The sequence below is a fragment of the Tyto alba genome, unplaced genomic scaffold, assembly GCF_018691265.1.
Source record: "Tyto alba isolate M040663 unplaced genomic scaffold, T.alba_DEE_v4.0 Super-Scaffold_2, whole genome shotgun sequence".
Taxonomy (NCBI): Eukaryota; Metazoa; Chordata; class Aves; order Strigiformes; family Tytonidae; genus Tyto; species Tyto alba.
The window spans coordinates 6,270,948-6,291,140 of record NW_024881282.1 but is presented as its reverse complement, the minus strand read 5'-3'; the positions used below and the strand labels follow the sequence as shown (position 1 = coordinate 6,291,140).

General features: G+C 34.8%; 1 protein-coding gene across 9 annotated transcripts in view; it reads left to right on the top strand.

Moving 5' to 3' along the window:
• The first annotated feature begins 1,125 nt into the window (after positions 1-1,125).
• TENM4 (teneurin transmembrane protein 4) overlaps positions 1,126-20,193 on the top strand; it is a 1,435,480-nt gene continuing 1,416,412 nt past the window's right edge. For all 9 annotated transcript variants that reach the window (XR_004406800.2, XM_032990906.2, XM_032990916.2 and 6 more), the window contains exon 1: positions 1,126-1,190. The gene's annotated coding sequence lies outside the window, so the exon portion shown is untranslated. The remainder of the gene's footprint in view (positions 1,191-20,193) is intronic.

Below are 20,193 nucleotides of genomic sequence, written 5' to 3'. Positions count from 1 at the left end.
TTCAGAACCTAGTTAAACATCTAGATTTCATGTTTTGCAATCACTGAATACCATATGACATTCATTAAAATATATTTATTGGTCATTTATGGCAAAATTCCATCTACAGTAAAAATATCTATTTCCTAATAGAAATATAAATATAACAATATATAACAACACATAAATATAACAATATAAAAATATTGTTTATTGTTCCTGAAAACAGGACTTGGGTCTTCAATTGTTAAAGTCAGTGGGAATTTTTTTATAAATTTTTATTATCATTTTAGTGACTTTTATTCATTACCCTCTGAGATGATTTACTTTTTTGTAATTCATTTCTGAGTTTAAAATTTTAAAATGTGCTGAAATATTTATACTCAGATGGTATGTTTTCAATAAATTCTCAAATGCTTAAATTAAGCTTTAAATCAGAAATTATATCTTTATATTTTTTTAAGGTTAACACTTCATATTGACTGATGTATATTTATATATATATATAAACCCACCAATATCTATCTATATGCAAATAACTACAAATATATAAAATATAAATGAATACATATGTATGTACGTAAGCATGTATATATGTATATGGTGTTCTCTGTTTACATGCCAGTGTATTTCAGTGTATGGCATTGAGGGACAAATTCAGGTGGTCTTTATATTCATGGTAGTCCTGTTGAACACTTCAATACTGAACAAGACCATGAGTGTCTTACTGTGTTTAATATCTTCTAGTTGAATTTACTTGATAAATAAAAACCAAAGTGTAGAACTTGATTCAAGATACCTGACTTGCCCCACATGATTAGAGAAAATTAGTCATCTGTCATAATATCTCAAAGAAATTTGAGAAATCTAATTTTGTGTAGTTCAGCGTAGTTTTATAATTGTTTATAAAATGTATAGTTTATATAACATAAAGACATCTATAGAAAATATGACTGCAAAAACATTACTATCTGCACTAATACTTGTTCTCAGATGCCCTGGTGCAAATGTGTGTCATCACAGAGGACTCAGGAAGCTGCATGGATATTCTGGAGGTGACTCCACTGACCTGAGGCTTCTGGTTCACTGGCACCTTCCTCTAACTCCTACCTTGTTGTATAAAACAACTGAGACAAATCCCTTTGCTTCCTCTTTTTCCAGGCTCCAATCACTGCTAAGAAAACTGGCATTAAAATATTACTGACAGATTGGTAAGTCTTTTTGTTTTAAATTATTATAGATTAATATTTTTAACTTGTTATGTTTGAATGTTTGTTTTTATTGGATTGTTATTTTAATAGCATCATAATGTTCACTTTAATTCAAGCATTGATTCAATACATTGGAATACCAGCATAATATTCAATCACAGTTTCAAAATCAAATCTTTGCCCTTACAAATGGGTGTCCATGCTAGAGAAAAACGGTTTAGTTTTTACCTTCTTCCTTTGCAACATACCTTGGTTTTAGGTCAATTGAACATGTTGCTGAACGTGTTGGAAAGGAGGCTGCATAACTTCTCTCAGTGGTGCAGTTCATCCGTCATTCTTAAAACTCATAGTCTGTACTGGCAGAAATATATGTAGTGTCAGTGCTATGGTACACACACAGAATTCCAAATCTGATGTTTTTTAGAGATGTTGTTGAGGTGTCAGGTGTTTTTCAGGACCAGGTTTCCTTCCAGTCAAGTCAAAGGAAAGCTTTCTGTCCACTTCAGTGGTAGCTGGGTCATTCTGGTTTAAATCTGACACAAAATTTCTTGATTGTTAATGTATTTATTTATTATACTGAAACTATGCCTATCATCTCTAGCAGAAATTTTCTACTGGAGGTAGCACTGAGGGATTTAACCATTTATCACTATACAACTTTTATTTTGTTTTGTTGTGTGTTTATGGAATGGAAAGTAAAATATATGTCATCAAATTGTTATATTATTTGACAGAAACAATTTTTTAAAAACCTAGCAAATGAAATAATTAACAATAAATGAGAAACTGCACAAGTATTCACCAAGTTGTTTCTGCAGTTTAGTATACATATTGTATGTTACTGTGCCTGGGTACAAAAATAGTTATTTAAAGCTGCTTTTGGGCCTCTAAGTTCAGGTATCTGTCATTGCAAGATGTTACTTCAAAAAAGTTTAACATGCTATATAAGGACTGACCATCAAATCATCTTGCCTATGGATTCTTGATGAAATATTTGCATAAAATAGCATTATGTGACTTTGTTGTGAAAATTGTACTCTGTAGTAAATGAATGTTAGACAAAAAAAACAGGTGCAATGTGCTATACAAAAAACAGTTCTGCTTCTATGAAATTGCCTCAATTAGAGAGAAATTTTATTTGAAATTTATATTGTTTTATTCATCTTTTTAAAGCACTTTTACTAGTGAAATGATTGATAAAGCCAGTCAACCAAATCAAAGGAATAAAAATATACGCATCTAAAAAAAATAAACTAAAATGAAAAGGAAGTTAACACAGGTGGGTCTATTAAAACACATACAGAAATGCCATCAGGAAGATGCTGGTTTTAACCTCTTTTCTATTAACTTCAGCATCTGTACAAAATAAGATTATAATCTTAAACTCATATTGAGAAAGGATTATGTTCATATTAAATTATTGAATGGTAACAAGAATGGGTCCTCACCATGCATTTTTAAATGCATTGTTCTCTCTGTTTTCCTAGAAGGGTATCATTATGATTGAACTATATCACATACCTGAACTGAATTTTTATTTTTTTTTTTTTTGTTTTGTTTTACATTGTGTACAGAGCTAGAGCTGGCAAACACTTTCCCTTGTGTCAGTCCCAGGTTAGCAGAATCCTATTTTATATGCTGAGGAGGCAGCTGTAGGAAATGTCACAGTTCATTTTGGGGAAATCATACCGCTGACCAGAAATCAAGTAGTGAATAATACAGTGTTATTGTCTCAGTCTCTGCCTCTCCAGTCTACACTGTGTTCATCTCCACTTTATAGGCAGGTACTGGGTCCCAGTGCAGCTGTGGTACCTTTATATGAGGAAGATATTCCCCTAGAAAACAACTTACAAAAGACTTTAGGAAGAAACAGAAGAAGTTGCCAAAACCAGAATAAGAAATTTCCTTTGAAAAAGAGGTATTTATGTAAGGATACTAAGCTTTAATCTTGCTATCTAGTTGAACAGTATCTAGAACCCAGTTAGGGAGATGTCCAAAGCTAGATGTCACAGATCTCCCTTAACTATGATTTCATCCAGCATGATTTAGAGAAATCTGTGGCAGTGCATCATCCCAATTCTATAACCTCTACACAAGCACTTGCTGTCAAACTAGATTTTATTATCCATCTGTATTTCTAAACTAGAAGGATCCTAGGCCGTGTCATATGTTTTGTTGTGTGTTGTACACTTCCAACAAATATCCACCACGATTGGAAGAATATCACAAACTACAGGCTGCTTTCAGCTGGTAGAAATAATCCTATTTTATTAAAGAATTAAGCTCCATGGACAAGTGTGCTGTGGGGATTGCCCTCCGTAATGGAGAATCGTCCTTGATCTGTTACATTTACTGATGGAGATGTACCCTTAAGTATGGACTTAGATAAAGGGTCTAGGTCCCTTTAAATGTCCAAGTTCTAGCCCTTGCTGTGTCACACATTTCTCTTACAGCTGTATTCAAGTAGTTTTAATAGTATAATTTTGTTAAATAATGTTGTAGGGCTCTTGCCAACAGTTTTTGTGTAACTAGGTAACCATTTCAGCTTTTATTCCATTAGTATTTGTTGAGTTGCTTTATGCTGTTTCTGCTCATTTCAGTTCTTGAACTAGAAAAAGGTTATTCTGCATGCTAAATTAAGCCTGGATTCATTTCAACTAACATGGAAATCCTAAGTGAGGAGTAAGATCTTTTCTTAGCTAGTGGGCTTAGAGAACCATCTCCAGTGAGCAATTAATTCCATCTCTGACATAAATTACTCAATGGAGTCATCTCTTCCTCCCCACTGACACCTCAGATAAATAGGACAATTTTGAATACTTCATTCTACTAGTACTGGTCATATGCATGACATGGTGATATGCGGGTTTTAATCATGTCAGTATATTCATAACACTTTTGTTTTCTCTTAGTTTCTATTTGAATATGATCAGCTTTACACATCTTTAAGGCATTTGTAAGTTCATGTTGGAACAGAAACTTGCACTTTCAAAATTGATTGACATTCAAGAATTATATTTATTTACTCTTTTTGTGTTAAGGGTTAGTGATTGTGTTTTCTTCAGATGGCTTAACCTCTGCAAAACAATTTTCAATATCATACTATAGAAATTCACCATATGTAAGCTAAAAATAGTAAAATGAAATTTTTGATACATCACTGATAACATTTCAGCTTAAAACATTAGAAAATATTTACATAATTTTTACTGGGACACTTAGGACTTTTATAACCTTCTGTGATATTTTTCAGAAATTTAGGGAGTTACTTTTGTGATCATGATGAGTTCTAATATTAACCTTGGACCAACCAAGTACAGTTCTCTGTTTGTTTTTAACTTATTTTCATGCAGTATATTTTATGTCTTCACTTATAACTATCATTTGCCAGTCATTTGTTAATTTTTTGTCTCTTCAGTAAAAGCTTTGAACAATTTCATTGCTAACAGATGAAGATAATAACATTTTAGGGTAGGTAATGCCCAGATGAGCAAACAGAAACTCAGGTATCTGATTTTAAAAATGTAGGTGGGCAGGGATTTCTGAAGATCATCTGTTCCAAAGCTGTAATCAGCTCAAGATTAACTTTAAAGACAGATCTGACTGCACAATGTCTTGTCTAGGTAAGTTTTGCATATCTTCAGGGATGGAGATATCACATCTGACCTGGGAAACATTTTCCAGTGTTTCATCACTCTCATTGTGAACAATTTTTTCCTTATACCTAGGTGACATTTCTCTTGCTCCAACCTGTCAACATTGTCTCTTGCCCTTTCACTGTTCACCTCTATGTGAAATCTGACTCCACCTTCTTTATAAACACAGCAAATTCTACTCCCATTCTCTATAATCTAGATATCACAGCAGTTATCACAACCAGCTTTGGAATGCTTTTGCCAGGAAAAATGCTATTTCTTAAAATAACATATATAAGCAGAGGTTTTATTTATAAATGGAATTAGGTGATTTTCTGACACATCTGCAAACATCTGGGAATAGGATTCATGGGTTATCCAAACTAAATTAGGGAAGATGATTAAATATATTAGTTTAATCTGCTAAAGAAGCAACATTAAAGAAGGATCGAGTCAATGTTATGATACACAATTTTCTGATAGTTGTCTACCCTACACAGTAGTTCTTTTCAAGAAGGAAAATGATCTAACAAATCAGTGGCAACTTAGAAGAGACAATTCCAGTGCTACATGTGCATTTGTAAATCTATATTAGCAGTGGAAATAGGCTCTATATTCTGCTGCTTTGTCACATCCACAAACACTATTGAAAAGGATAATAGTATCTGGCAATATCTGGCCTGAAAAGTGCGAAATACAGCTGATGAATGTTGAGTCTTACCAATGAAAAGCAACAACAAACAAGTCTATCAATCAATATATGTGAAATAGTGTTTACAGTGCAAAGTGGAATAACATACTTTGGATAAAAGACAATACCAACTTCATCTGGTGTACTTATTTCCACTAATTTTAAAGAAGCAAGAATATTTGATATGTAGATGCAACCCCCTTTTGGATAACATGATGGTCTGCTAAAACATAGTAGTAATTTTGGGGACAGAGCTCTATGAAATAGTGGCTCTGTCTCAACTTGCCAGGACTGTAGTCATTATAAAGAGCCCAAAATGGGTCCTTTGCACCTCAGGTTGACAAGGTGGATAATGGATATACCATTTGAGGTAAATTCTCCTGAACTTGAAATCATGCTGCCTTTGCCTTAGTGAAAGTTGTCAAAACCCCCATATTTTCTACCTTTCAAACTAACCTGAAAAATCCTGTCAGGCTTTTTATAGACAAGTCTGGTCTCTTTAAATATTGTGAAATCAGAAAGCTTATCTGGCTGAATATCAGTCTGTATGAGACTTGTCCAAAATCCATTCTAGTTTGAAAAAAGCTGGGTGCCCAGTGTGTTATAAAAATGTCTTTCTTTTCTGTAAATAACTTATAATGTAACTGTAAATAATGTTTCTGAATTTATAAGCAAGAATCTAGTCCAATATCATTCTATGAAAAAGCTAAGTAAACTCTACTGTTTTCTATGTATATGTTTAATTTGAGATGGGAATTTAACATTATAATGGGAAGACAATACAAGAACATTTAAAGTCAAGCTGCAGTTCTGTATTCAGCACTCAGTAAGTACACTGACCTCCAGAAAAACTATACAGCCGCTGTCTAATCTTTCCTACAGTTGATCACTATACCTGAATTTCCAAGACATTAACCTTTGCAAGAAATAAGTTCTTAATGCCTGGAAATCCTAGTTGTTGCTTGGGGTGGTTTTTTTTCGGTTTGGTTTTGGGGGGGAGGGGTTGTTTGTTTGGGTCTTTCTTTTTTTCTTTTTTTCCCTCTCAGCAAGTTGCTGTCTAAGAAACTGTAAATTAGGAGTATATAATATTATATTACAGAAGTCCTACTTGAATTTAGAGTTCCAATATCTCATTAAGTAATTCATTCTCCAGAGAGAAGGACAAGTGGGAACACAAAGACAAAATTACTTTCCTGAGATTAATAGGATAGGGACTAGAAGAAAATTCTCAAAACTCCTGAGTCCTAGTCCCAGCCACTGCTGCCTTTCATGCTGCCTCACTTTCAGTTGTGTGACCAAGACTTTTCATGACTTATGCCTCTAATACCTTGGGGAAGGATTTGTAAAACAGGCATCAGAGTTAGGAAAGGCTACAAACTGAAAAGTAAACCATTTAATATGATTCATTAGCATTTTGGATGTTCAGCAGGAGATAGGTTTCCACACAATAAGGTTTTAAATAAAACGTAAAATCATCTGGGTCTTCTGTCATCACTGCAAGCAACCATTATTCATAGACTGTTAATGAGTATAATTTATGATAAGGCACAAAGACACAGCACTAAGAATTCTTGCCTAAGGCACCAACAAACCTTGTGATGCTCGTGTAACAAGGTAATTGTGGTGCAGCTCATACAGTGTTTGTGATGACAAATCCTAATCTGATATGATTGTCCTGTGTTATGAAAGAACAAAGTTAAATTGAAATGATAGACCTGCAAGACATTTTGATTATAACATTTATGGTTTTTTTTTCCTGTTGTTCTCTCCATAACTTCTTTCATGTCTGTTTAAAAGAACAACAAGATATCAGAAAATATAATCTTAGTAACAAGCAGTTATATTTTATCTGTGCTTAAAATTATTTAGTATGTAGTATTACATGTCTAATAGGGAAAAGAAATCTGGGAAAGAGAATTTTTTTCACTGGCCTACTTTTAAGTCTTCCCTTGTGGTCATTATCCACCCTGTGAGATTTGAACTAGAAGAGATCCTTGAGTAACATCAGTGCTTTAAGTGTAAGCCAGAAATCCTGGTAGCCATGCACAAAAGAAGTTACAATTAAAAAGTCCAGAATGAGCACTCATCACAGCCTAGCTTGACACTCACCCCTCACAAACTATAGAAAATTTACTAGTAGCTGGAGAAAAGCATAACATGCTCTAACCCATTCTTAGGAACTCCAGATAATGGTAACCTCACTGCCTCAATTTGCCTGGGAACATCCCACCTAATTTTAGGCACTACATTGAGCTCCCTTAAATGAACACTGCAGTAGCTGTCTTTACAGGTGTTAGAGAAGGGTTATACAGACCACATTACATCCCAGCCCTCTTGGCTAACAAGATCCTTCTGCAGGTCACAGAATAGCTCAAGCTGGAAGGGAGCTCAGGAGGTCTCTAGTCCAATCCCCTCTTCAAAACATGGTCAAGGTGAATTCAAACCAGGTTGCTCAGAAAGAGACTTGAAAGTCTCCAAGGAGGGAGACAGGGCCAAAAGCCTTGCTGAAGACAAAGTAAGTGACAGCCACTGCTCTCTCCTCATCCAGAGATCCAGCCATTTTTGCCATAGGAGGCAACTGTGAGTTATCCTTGGCAAATCTATTCTGACTGCTCCTGATCACCTTCTCCTTCATGCAGACTGAAATGTGTTCCAGGAGGTCTCACCTCCACAGTTTTCCCACAGACTGGGGTGAGGATGACCAGTTTGTGGTTGCCTGAGTTGTTTTTCAATCTTTTTTGAAGCTGGGTGTAACATTTGTCTTTCATTTTTTTTGTAAAAAAAAAAAAAAAAAAAAGATGGTGAGACTTCTGTCTCAAGTTATCTTGGTGTAATATTAAGTATTTTAATTCTCTCATTTCCCAAAACTTTATTTTACTGAGGTAAAATTCCTCAAATTTTAATTTTCCAGTTTCCACTTTCAGAGATTTTTTTTAGGCATTTGTTAAGCAGAATTTCCCCCAAGTAGATAACATTACTAATATACTTCAATGAAGTGATCAGTTCACTTTTCAACCTTCTCTTTAATAAACTGAATAAACTATGCAGGACCTTGGAAGCAAAGGCAAGAAGTTTGAACTTGATGTTTAAACAGCTGTTTTGATGTACTTTAGCCATGTCTTAATCCTATTTCCAGTGACTGTCAATATGTATTGTTTGTAAAATTATTAAAATTTATTCTTTACTTATGCTGACTTTGCTTTGATGGCATGAAAGGCATCCAAGATTACCACTTCTATTAATTGGATTTAATCAAGAATTTCTACAGACACTAGCCAGATAATGATAAAACTGCATCAATTTCACTGTCACATGCTGCATTTTAACTGATGATGCATTTTCTTTCTGGTTTTGTATTATTAATACCATATATTTATATCAAGACAATCTGTAAGGCTCCCGGTGGAGAAGAGAGGCCTAAAATATCTAGATGTAATAATGAGCTCCTACTCACAAAGACCTCCTAGTCTAAATAGAAAAATCAGACAAAATTTGGGGAAAAAAAATCCATTTCTTTCTCCAGTTTTAATTGTGAAAAAACCCAAAGCACCTCAGAGAGACAATATATAGTGTGACTAAGATTAGGTAAGTAGTATCTTGAAATCCTTGTACTAGTGTCTTCATCCAAAACCAATCTGTCCCTTTCACTGAAATTACAAAGTTAGAAATTTAACAAATAATCTCATTGTGCATTCAGAAGTGCTTTAATGCAAAAGAAAAAAATATCCAGTCAATTCTTATCCTGTATATTTGTAACACTTTAAACAGATTTACAATGAAAATAGAAAAGCTGCCTACTTACAGATAAGAGATAGATGTCTGGGATTAAAACAGAAAAATCTCTTAATTGGTCATTTGCAGCACCCTTTAGTGAAACTAATGACTTAAAGGATCTTACTAGAAGAAAATTTAATGCAGGATTTTCATCAGAGGCAAAAGGCAGCACTTCAGGGAGTAACAATTACAGACTGGTAACAGCGGATTTTGGTGTACTGTTATATGATGAAGGGATTAATAATAACAATAAAAATATCATAATTCAGTAAAACAATCATAAGCTATAAATAACAAACACATTAAGTTCCAAAGAGATGGGAATGTAGATGGAAATATTCAATAAGTGGTAGTGAAATACATTATCTCAGTATACAGGACTTCAGGGTAGAACCCACACACTTTGAAATACTCAATTGGAAGGAAACAGAGACTGGGAGGATCATGATATTTAATTTTTGATAAAACTGTATAAGGTCTTAATTTGTTAAAGAGACTAGAGGAATAATTGTATTGTTAAAAATTGCTTGTGGGATACTTTTAAAAATCTGTATGATAACTGGCTAATATTCAGTATATTATCTAATACAGTCAGGCATTTTAAATGATACTCCATAGCCCTGGGAAGGGAAAATCAGCATGTGGTTTCTCTCAGAAGCTCATGGGAACTCATGGAAACTCATCTCACTGGAAGATTAAACACATTTGCTGTGATATTTAAATTATCATGGAGTATCAATGCCCATGGATATTACCAAGTCATTCATTGTGCTTATTCTAGATTAGAAACAAAATCAATACTCTTTCCCTTCAACCACTTCCTCCATATAAAAAAGTTATAGGACATTTCCAGAAATACCAGGTGGAAATCCAGTTAACACTGAAGCTGATAGCAGAAGTTGGCTGTCATGGTTCTCAGATCTTGTTCTGAACAGTTCCAGTGGCTACATGTAACAGAAGGCCTGGTTGCAGACATGTTATATATGTTTCACTAATTACCTAGAATTAAATAAACCAATAGATTTGTATCTCATGTTATGCTTTCATTGCATGAGATGAGTGGTGATGAACCACTGCAAAAGGCTACTGGGAAAGAGTAACCATGATGCTCACGGAGTAGCTGCTGACATCTGAGTTGACAACAATAAAAATGTTTGTCAAAATTACTAAATTACAAAAAAGGACAGAAAACAAAGAGAACCTTAGAAACTTTGGTGGGGGACCTTTGAGACCAAGACTGGTTTATAGCATTCTATTTCAAGAAAATGGTATTACAAAATGTTACAGCTAAATGCAGAACAGACTGTGACAATATGTCATGGCATATCTTGTGTCAATTGTTTTCTCCTTTAGGAAGTAGAGCAAAAAAGGAAGTGTTTTGTTTGCCATCTGTTTAATGTTATCCTACACTTAATGCATATATCAACCATATGACCAGTCCATATATTTGCCAGAAGAGATCACTGTTTTCCAATGCTCATTTGATTGTGCTTTAACAAGAAGTCTGCACAACTTACCATTAACAGAGAGGTTTCTTGAAACAAATTACATTCCTCTAGATTTTATGCCCATCTACTTTGGCCACTGAATTCATGCCTCTAAATATGTATCAGTAAGGCAATCTTCTTCCACTGGAATGTGCTTCACCTTGCTGAACTAACAACTGCAAATATGATTAATCACTTTTCCCTTGGGGTCATTTATTACGAATGGCTCATGTAGTTACTACATAGAGCATCCTTCTATGGTGGTGTGATAAAGTGACGGCTCCTACAAATTGGATTCTTGCTTGGCCGGTGCCTACTGCCATTAACTGCTTGAAATTGCATGTCTGACTCTTGCAGACTGTAATATTTTGAGAAACTGTCCTAATATCTTGAAAAACACGAACAACCAAAACCCACCAAAAATCCAAAACAAAAACCCACTCCAAAATCCTCTCAATCAAAAGTTTCTACTCTATCAGTTAGTCTGAAAACAACCTCCCTATCTACTGCATTTTATAATTATCAAGGATAAGATGATGTAACCAAAAAATTTAAAAATTGATAAAATTTAGTCACTGTAAAATGTCCATTGTTTTAGGAGTGATGCTTAAAAACATTTTCTAACACAAAACACTAATTTTGGAAAACTGACTGTCAAAGGAAAATATTCTTCTCTATGGGAAAACAAGCAGATGAAATTACACTTCTGTCTCTAAGACACCATAATATACAAGAAACACGCATGCCTATAAAAGCAGTCTACTTTAACCAACTTCATCACTTTCCTCTCAACTTCTAAGAAATTGTCTTTGAATCTAATGGAAATTATGTGTTAATTGTAATAAGACAAATCTTGAGAATCAGTACAATAAGTTATCTAAGTTTTTTAGTATTATTTTTTTTCTTGCACCCCCTTCTTGCTTTTGAGTCATTATCTTCACAAATATAAAAAAATGTAATTTTTATTGGAATATTTTTTCTCATTCATAAAAAAATCTCTATATTTTATTCAAATGTGCTGAAGGAAACTTCCATAGAATCAACTGGCAACAGTGCACCAAGCTGGACTGTGGCAAACTGGGAAAGCAAAAACTTTTAAAACAGTTTGTTCTAGGGAGTCTCTCCAGGGACATGTTACTGTAAATGTTTGAATTGTTTCCTCAGAATATCAGATCTCTGGAGGTTTGAATCTTTGTCTTTGAGGCGTTAGCAAATAAAACACAACTACCAATGACTGTGGCCTTCACTCCAAAATAAATCAGTTTTTGACTGAGTGGAATGAGAATAAAATCAATGCTTGGGGAAAAACACAAAAATTATTAAAATTAATCTCTAAAAACCATTTATGTTTGTATTCCCAACACAATAAGTTTTTAAATGAACAAAGTAGTTTCCCCTATTATTTTAACTGTAAAACTGAACTAGTATATTAAATGGAGTAAATTAAGAGCATAATGCATGACCTTTCAATTTGTTATGACCTTATGTTGACTTCCTTTACATTTCTTAGACACATCATTATAATAGCACTTAAAGGTCTTTAGTAGTAGCAAACAAAAACATTATTTCCATTAATGTTGTTAAAATAGAGTGAAGGTACCTGGCAAATATCTTACCATATCATATGTTTAATAGTCTGATTAAATCTCTTTGAAAATAGAATGTCATATATTATGGTGTATTCAGAGGCATGTTGAATTAAAGGCACTTTAAGTAACTCATAGGAGCTGCCTTGTTGTGAGTGGCAGTGGTGAAAACACAGGATTAAAAGAGAAGTCAATCTGTGCAGAGAAATGGTACCTCTATTACCCAGTGTAATGTGAAGTAAGTACACTCCAAAAGTATTTGTAGTGAAAGTCAGAAATATGTAAAAAGTTTACTCAGGATGAAATAAAGAAGGATGAAAAATATCCCACTGATTTCAGACCTCAGTAGAAGTCTAAAGAAGATGAGGTTTCCCCACAATACAGATTTTAATTATTTCCCAAGAATCTACATCAAACACATTGAAGAACACAGGTTTCCAAGACCCAAGATGAACTTAACTAGGTTAGTTAGGGTTGCTTTGCAATGCAAAACCAACCTTCCTTCTGGGATTTTGGCATCTATTTTCTTGCAAAAGTGATCTTTTTGGTTAGAAAACTCTTAACTAGAAATAAATCACAGTACCCTGAAATCTTCTGCATGAGCTTTGTAGTTAATTTACCACTCCTGCTTTTATAGCTTGGTTACTTCTTATTTCTGCAAGAAGAGATAGGGGAGGTCCAGAATGAATTAATTTTCTCCGATTTTTATAATTCTTTTAAGATAGTTGTAGGAATATGACCATGTCATTAATGAAAAGAAAAAAAAAACAAAAAACAAACCACCGAACTCAAAAATAAAGTAGACAGTTGTCTCTATCTCCTTGCACTTTCTAAACTTATCAGTAATTTAAGTCACCATAAGAAGGCATTACCTTCTGGAAACACCTAGTTATCTGAAAGCTTGTTTGCTACAAAATCAGTTCTGAAATGTGTAGTTACTTTGTTGAATATTACCCAAGACACCAGTGATTCTTTTCAATATGTGGGCTTTTCTTGAACTATTCAACATATTTCTGTTTAACAGTATCAACAAGCAATTATAAATGTGTATGCTGCATAATAGATTTTTTAAGCAATTAGTGAAAGGTAAGTAAAATATATCTATAAAATAACAGATTCATTCAGTTTGAAATGGACTTTGGGAAACGTGTTTCAACATATAACTCAAAGTCAGCACTGAATTTGGACTGGGTTACTTAACATTGTGCAGTTGGGTGCACCTAGGCAGGAGGTGTCCTCTATCCCACCTGCTCAGTCTTTTAATTCTCATCATGAAGTCAAGTTGATTTCTCATGTCTCCGCACTGCCATGCTGTGAAGAGCTTGTCTTGTCTTCTTGATGACCTCCTTGTAGGCACTGGCGCATTGCTGTTAAGTGCCCCCGAAGTTGTGCCTTCTCCAAGCTGAACAAGCCCACATCCTATGACATCTCCACACACAACAAGTGCTCCAGCCCAACCTTCTTGTTGGCCCTTGAATTAACTCCCTCCAATTTGTCAGTGTTTTTACTGCACTGGGGTGCCCAAAGGTGGATGCAGTGTCTGTATGTGGTGTCACAAGTAGTAACTATAGAGGGCTAATTCCTTCCCTATATCTCCTGGATCTGCTTCTGCTCTTAGAGTCCAGGATGCTGCTGCTCTTCTTCACCTCCAGGGCTTGCTGGGGCCTCATGCCCCGAGGCTTTTCTGCAGAACTGTTACACAGTCTATCCTCAACCAAGCATATTTGGGAGTGGGGGTTTTAAACTCTCCCATATGCAAGACTTTGCATTTGTCCAGGCAGACAGTTAAATATATGGGAGTGGTCAAATCTCTTCTATAAATAGTAAAGCTTTTCTTTTATTGACTTAAACTTGTGTTATCACCTTAGTTAAATAAGTTAAAGCAGATTATATAGTGCAACTTTATCTTGTTTCTTATTATAATTGGTGAGTTGTTTAAGTGGGAAACAAAGGTCAGGTAAAAATAATAGAGCAAATTAAAGAACATTTAGTGGCAGAAAGGAATAAAAACATCAGAGGAGAAATCTAGAAGTTATAAAATAGTGTTTTGGGAAATTTTTGGAGTGTCAGACGTCTGGAAATCAACACAATGATACGTAAAGATTATCACCATTTCAGTATTTCCTTGATGAAATATTCCCCAGGATATCTATAGAATTTTCCTGACTTCATCCTTGGGAAAGGAAAACCTATGAGCCTGGAGGATTTTTACTTAACAGAAAGTCTTGTTTTATAAGACGTATTCCAATGATGCTAAATTCTCATTCAATAATAGATGATTTTATCAACTCTTTGGGTAAACTGTACTAGAAAATTGCTCATTCTACATTAAATTCCACATGTCCCATTAAGCTGGCTCTCAGAGATGCTCAGGCATGCCTTCACAGACTGCTCTGTCTGGAATGTGGAAGCAAAAAAACAATCAGGCCTATAAACTGAGCATGGCAAAAACCAAGAAAGTAACTGAGACTATTCCAAATTTCCTTTTCTTAGCAGTTTAGGTACAGGAAAATACCCATGCACAAATAATCAATATTTGATATCATGGATGTGACAGTTTATTTGCTAAAATTTTAGTCTGATGGTTTAATAAAGTCCATCAGTCATCATTATTGTCTTTCTGAAAGCCCACATAGAAATAAATCACAGTTTCTGAAACACAGAAACCTCACACAAAAGTTCAAATGCAGTTGATGCAAGCAGAATTGTAAATAAAAGTAAAAAATTATGTTTAAAAAATTATCTTTTCACAAAGAAAGGTACTTTCAGATATCAGACTATTGTGTTTTACTTTAGTCATTCCATATTCCTTTTTCTACTTTTAGTCTCCCAATGGGCATTCCATTTTTCAGCATCTGTGCAAAATCCACAGAACATGCCACCTGATCAAATATATTGGACAGCTTATATGAATAATCAATGAAAGGGAAAAACTGAGCTGGACAACAATGTGCCGGCTAATTCAGACGGGCTAGTTCAACTTCATTTGATGCTTTCATTTAAATTCCTCACTTCACAACCTTCTTCTATCATTCTTTTTCCTCACATCCTTTTTCTCTCCTTCTAGACATCCAACTTAATCTTCCTTGGTTTCAATTCTCCGTCTGTAAAATAAGTGTAATAATGTTTCCTGATCTCAAAAGGGTCTTGTGCAGCTAAAAAAATATAAAAAAAATACAAGAGATTTTCAAATGCTGCATCAATGAATGACACAGACATGAGTGTGATGGAAACCCTGCTTCATCTTAAGTGTTTAAGTGTATGTCTATTTTCTTGTCATTTCCTTTGATCTGAGTATATAACCAGTAACAATACTCACAGGATTTAGGAGCATTCAGTGGGGAAGGAATACAATTACAGACGAAAGAATGCTGCAGCTACCTTCCCTTGAAAACTTCTTCTTGCATAACAGTAGTTTTATTTGCACTTTGCCTCCAGTAGATCATCACAGACTATTTCCTTGCCTTTTTAAAAGATGAATAATATATTTCTTTGGAGTTTACTATATCCAGGAGCCTAATTTGCTGCCAAATACTCTATTCTGTATATGGACTTCCACTAGGAGATCTTTATTCAGCTGATGATTGCTGTCAATATCTTGTCTTCATTTTCAGTGATGAAAAGGCCTGAAGTTATTCTAAATGCTTTGCTGTTGCCAAGGCGATAAAACACCAAATAGGAAATTAATGATATTTAATCTTGGTGTGTATGTGTGAAAGAAGGTGTGAGTGTGCACACTCACCCACATGAGCTCTTTAGTCAACAGGCTTCATATACATTCAGTTTTACAGAACAAAATCTTATTCTGTCATGATGTCTCAAAATTTTAGGTAGTATTTTTCAGATTAACCCCAGCTTTACAGCAGTTTCACTGCCCTGGTGAATGCTCCTGAGTAATGGCTCAAAACTGTATAGAACATCTTACATTAATACTTACATTTGCAACTATAAGTACATTTTTAAAACATATATTACAGTGTTCATGCACTAGACTGCCCTACATACATAACACACACCACCTCTGATTCCAAGCAAGTAAACACTAACCAGTTCCAGAGTTAATGAGGGCAGCATTTGCATGAAGACAAACAAGGTATCCTGTATTTTATGAAGGTTCACAATTTTATTTTTAGGATCCTACTAATTCAGTACCACAAGATGTCAGTGCAGTTTAAGCAACAGCAGAGCACTCTCAGAACGTGAACTGCATTGCAAATGTGTGAAGGAAAAGAAATAGAACATCTACAGTTAATTATAAGACCTGTTCTCAGAGAAAAATGTCTACAGAGTGTACATGGTCTTTTTAGTTTTATGTTTTTCTTTTTGACTTACTTCTGGATCATGCTCTGTATAATTTCAATTATACTGAAAATAAATGTAAAAACTCCAAATGAGAGCTAGTTTATATCCATGTCTGCATTTCACTTTTCTTCTAATTCAACAGCTAATGAAAAAGCTGCATCTAAATACATTTTATTGCTCAGCAGAGCAGTGTTTTCTTTTCAGCAAATTGTTGAATTTTAATGATATTTTCCCAAGCTTTGCTTTGCTTTGACTTTATGTAAAAACAAGGAGGAGGGAAAAAAGACAAAACCAGCTTACTTGTAATAATGACACAACCACCTCACTTGTAACAGGAGCTAATACGTTTCCATTACAGTGGCCACATATAACGGGTAGTTAATCATCAAGAAAATTCATTAGCTGAATGTCACCAGGAACCTATGTACTGTAGCAAATGAACAACGGACAACAGTTTGAGCTTTAATTCATCAGTGAGTTCCCTTCATAGTGCTGCTTTCCTCTTTATGAAATTGGTCACAAAGTTAATGGTATGATAAATGGGTGTTTGAACTTAGTAGGCTTCCTTGATTATAAGGACAGAAGTTATTCCTGTGTAAGTGCCAGCAAATATCTCAAATAATGTGTTGTTTCATATGCTTTTGAATACTGTTTGCTTTCACAACAGTAGACCCATCACATGGAAAACTGAGGCAGGAGCAATCTCCAACTCCACAAACAACATTTAGATGATTTAATCCTTTGGACTGTATGTTTTGCTGATACAAATTAGCCCTTTTGCATAATGCACAAAGCAATGTAGTGGTTCAGGTGTCTTGACTTGTGTCCATGTCAGTTTCAGTAATGCTTAAAATGCTTGTACATGATCTTAGAGAGTTTGGGAACTTTGTAAATAGTCTTTTTCCTTTTTCAGATTGAGAACACACCTTTATGTTTCAAAGCCACCTTATGGACAGCACACATGGTCTGGCACGGCTCTGAAATAGGAATACAAATCTCTGCCTGAAAGAATCAACAGTTTAAGAGTAGAGATGTTGTGTGTGAAATAACAGCATTTGGATATGCATGTTAGAAGTTAAATGAGGTCCTGAAGGAAAAGGGTTGACTGAAGATGCTTTTGACTGCCCATGGCTCATTTCCGTACAGACAATCTGCTCAGGTTTATAAAAGGGATATTGTTGTGTGTTCAGGCAGCTACAGTGCTAATCCTCCACCTGTACCCAGCTTGCTGAAGTCTGAACTCCCCAACTACCCTCTGAGCTACCACTTCCAGTTATTTTCCTGGGGGTGGGAGCACCACAAAACACCTTCCAACCAGAGCAGTGAGCGCCAAACACCACTTCCCATCATTCCTTTAACTGGGACCCATCCCCAGGAAAGGGCATCACTATCCCTTTGGAAGGTCAGGTTGTATTCAACACCCTGTTTCTCCCCTCTCTCAGTATTGTTTTTATAGAAAACTAAAAACAGCATGAGGGAAGTAACTGTAGGGCAAGGACTAAGCTCTTGCTCAATATCTCACTCAGCATCAGCTAAGCCTCACACAACAGTGACAGCTGGCCCCAAAATATTACCGAATATTTCTTTCCTTCTCTCTTCTATTACGTTTTTTCCCAGATAATAAATGAAGAAGTAATTTGTTTACAAGCCACTTTCTCTTTTTCTCTGCTGGGTGCTTCAGATGTCAGCATGATAGAAGAGCAGGGGATTTGTGCTATATCTTTGTGCCTTGGCCAAGGATCTGCCGCACAATCCTTTATCGCTGGGGACATTTGCATGAAAACAGGGCACCCAGCAGTTGCTTTCATAGGTTCATATCTGTCCATGTAGAGGAATAGCCACAGTCTCAGCAGTAATAACCTCTTGTGTTGTAACCTGTGCCTTTCTCCATCTGCAAACTATGTGGTTGTATTTTTGGGGAAGGTTATTTTTGGCTTGAAATACATATCATGCTGCAGAATGCTTTTAGAAACAAAGGCAATCTTTGCTCACTAAAATTAAATCTGTATGGAAAGTACAAAACTGATCTGAACTAGCAACATCAAGGCAGAAACTGTCTTGTCTTTGTATGTTATCAAATTTTAAACTGAGATAGCTAGAGGTAGCCGATCAACTAATTTGATACAAACAAAAAGGATTGTGCTGTTTTTTCTTGAACTTCTCTGTTTTATTAGTTTCAAACTCTTGTGACTCCTCTTAATTATTCTGTAGACAAGACTAAATTCTTGTATCTGGTTTGTAATCACACGAAGCAATTTGGAATATTCATATTTCTATGACTGGAACACTAATTAGTTATGCCCAGATGCATAGGAATGGACCTTCTTTTAAAGGTCTGTGTCATGATAATTACAATCCTAACATAAAATCAGCCTCCTCTTAGTAGAGAAGCCAACAAAAAAAATAGTATATAAAAGAGTTATTTTCCCTCCACACTACCTATAAGACCAATAGCTCAGGAAGGATCTAACTTGTTTATATTTAGATATGTCATTCAAATTCTTTTGAATTCAGAAGCTGGCAATGAATATACAATTATTTGAATTTCATTTCTGCAGTCCTGGATTTCTGAAGCCCTCCCCTTTGGTTTAATTCTGTTGTCAAGAATTTAAATTTTAAAATACATCAGGAAAATTCTATGAAAGCCAGACAAATTAGTAGGCTAGTGAATACCTCAGAAGACTCTTCCACCCCAACATTATATACATATATATATATGTGTAAAATTATGGCACTTGTGGAAATAAATTTCTGTTGACAGCCTCAAAAGCTACAAATCAGACTATTTACTTTAAAACCCAGGAGAACTTTCTGAGTTTCCTAATTTTGTTACACACCTTAAATCAAAGAGAAGAAACACTGTTCGTTTCCAATTGAAAATCAATTCATTATTATAAAATGAAGAGGTTGACAGAGATCAGGGGTCTGAGAATTCTGACTGAGTGTGTAAGTCTATGTTTGTCTTCATAATGCAGAATTTCTGTATTATTTATAGGAAAACATACAGAAGACATTTTTTCCAGATGTGTCTCTCTGCAAATAATTTTTTCTAGTTACAATATATCACTATATCACACCATTCCTCTTTATATTCAAGTGATTTCTTCTGATTTATGTAGCATGGAGCTTTACTGTAGAAGGTCACTGGAGAAATTTAACTGCAAGATACTCTTCCTTGCAAATGTCTCAGACAGCTCTAAATACTTTATTGGTTTAGTGGTTTATTTTCTCTAAATCAAGGGCTATTGTAATTTATCTGTTTCAAACATTACTATAAATTATTTGCATCACTCTCACAATAAGAAGTGACAACTATTTACAGTTATCTGAAAGGAAGATTGAGACAAATGCTAGCTTTTGGGAGCTAACACTCATAAAGATTTAAGAATAATTAATTCCTACTTCTGTGCTACTCAACAAGCTGGAATCTGTCCCAGGGTAGATCAGTTCTTATAATAACACAAGGTGAAATTGTGTAGCACTGTAGAGGGCTTGAAACTGTTAAGCAAACTATTTTTCCTGAACTAT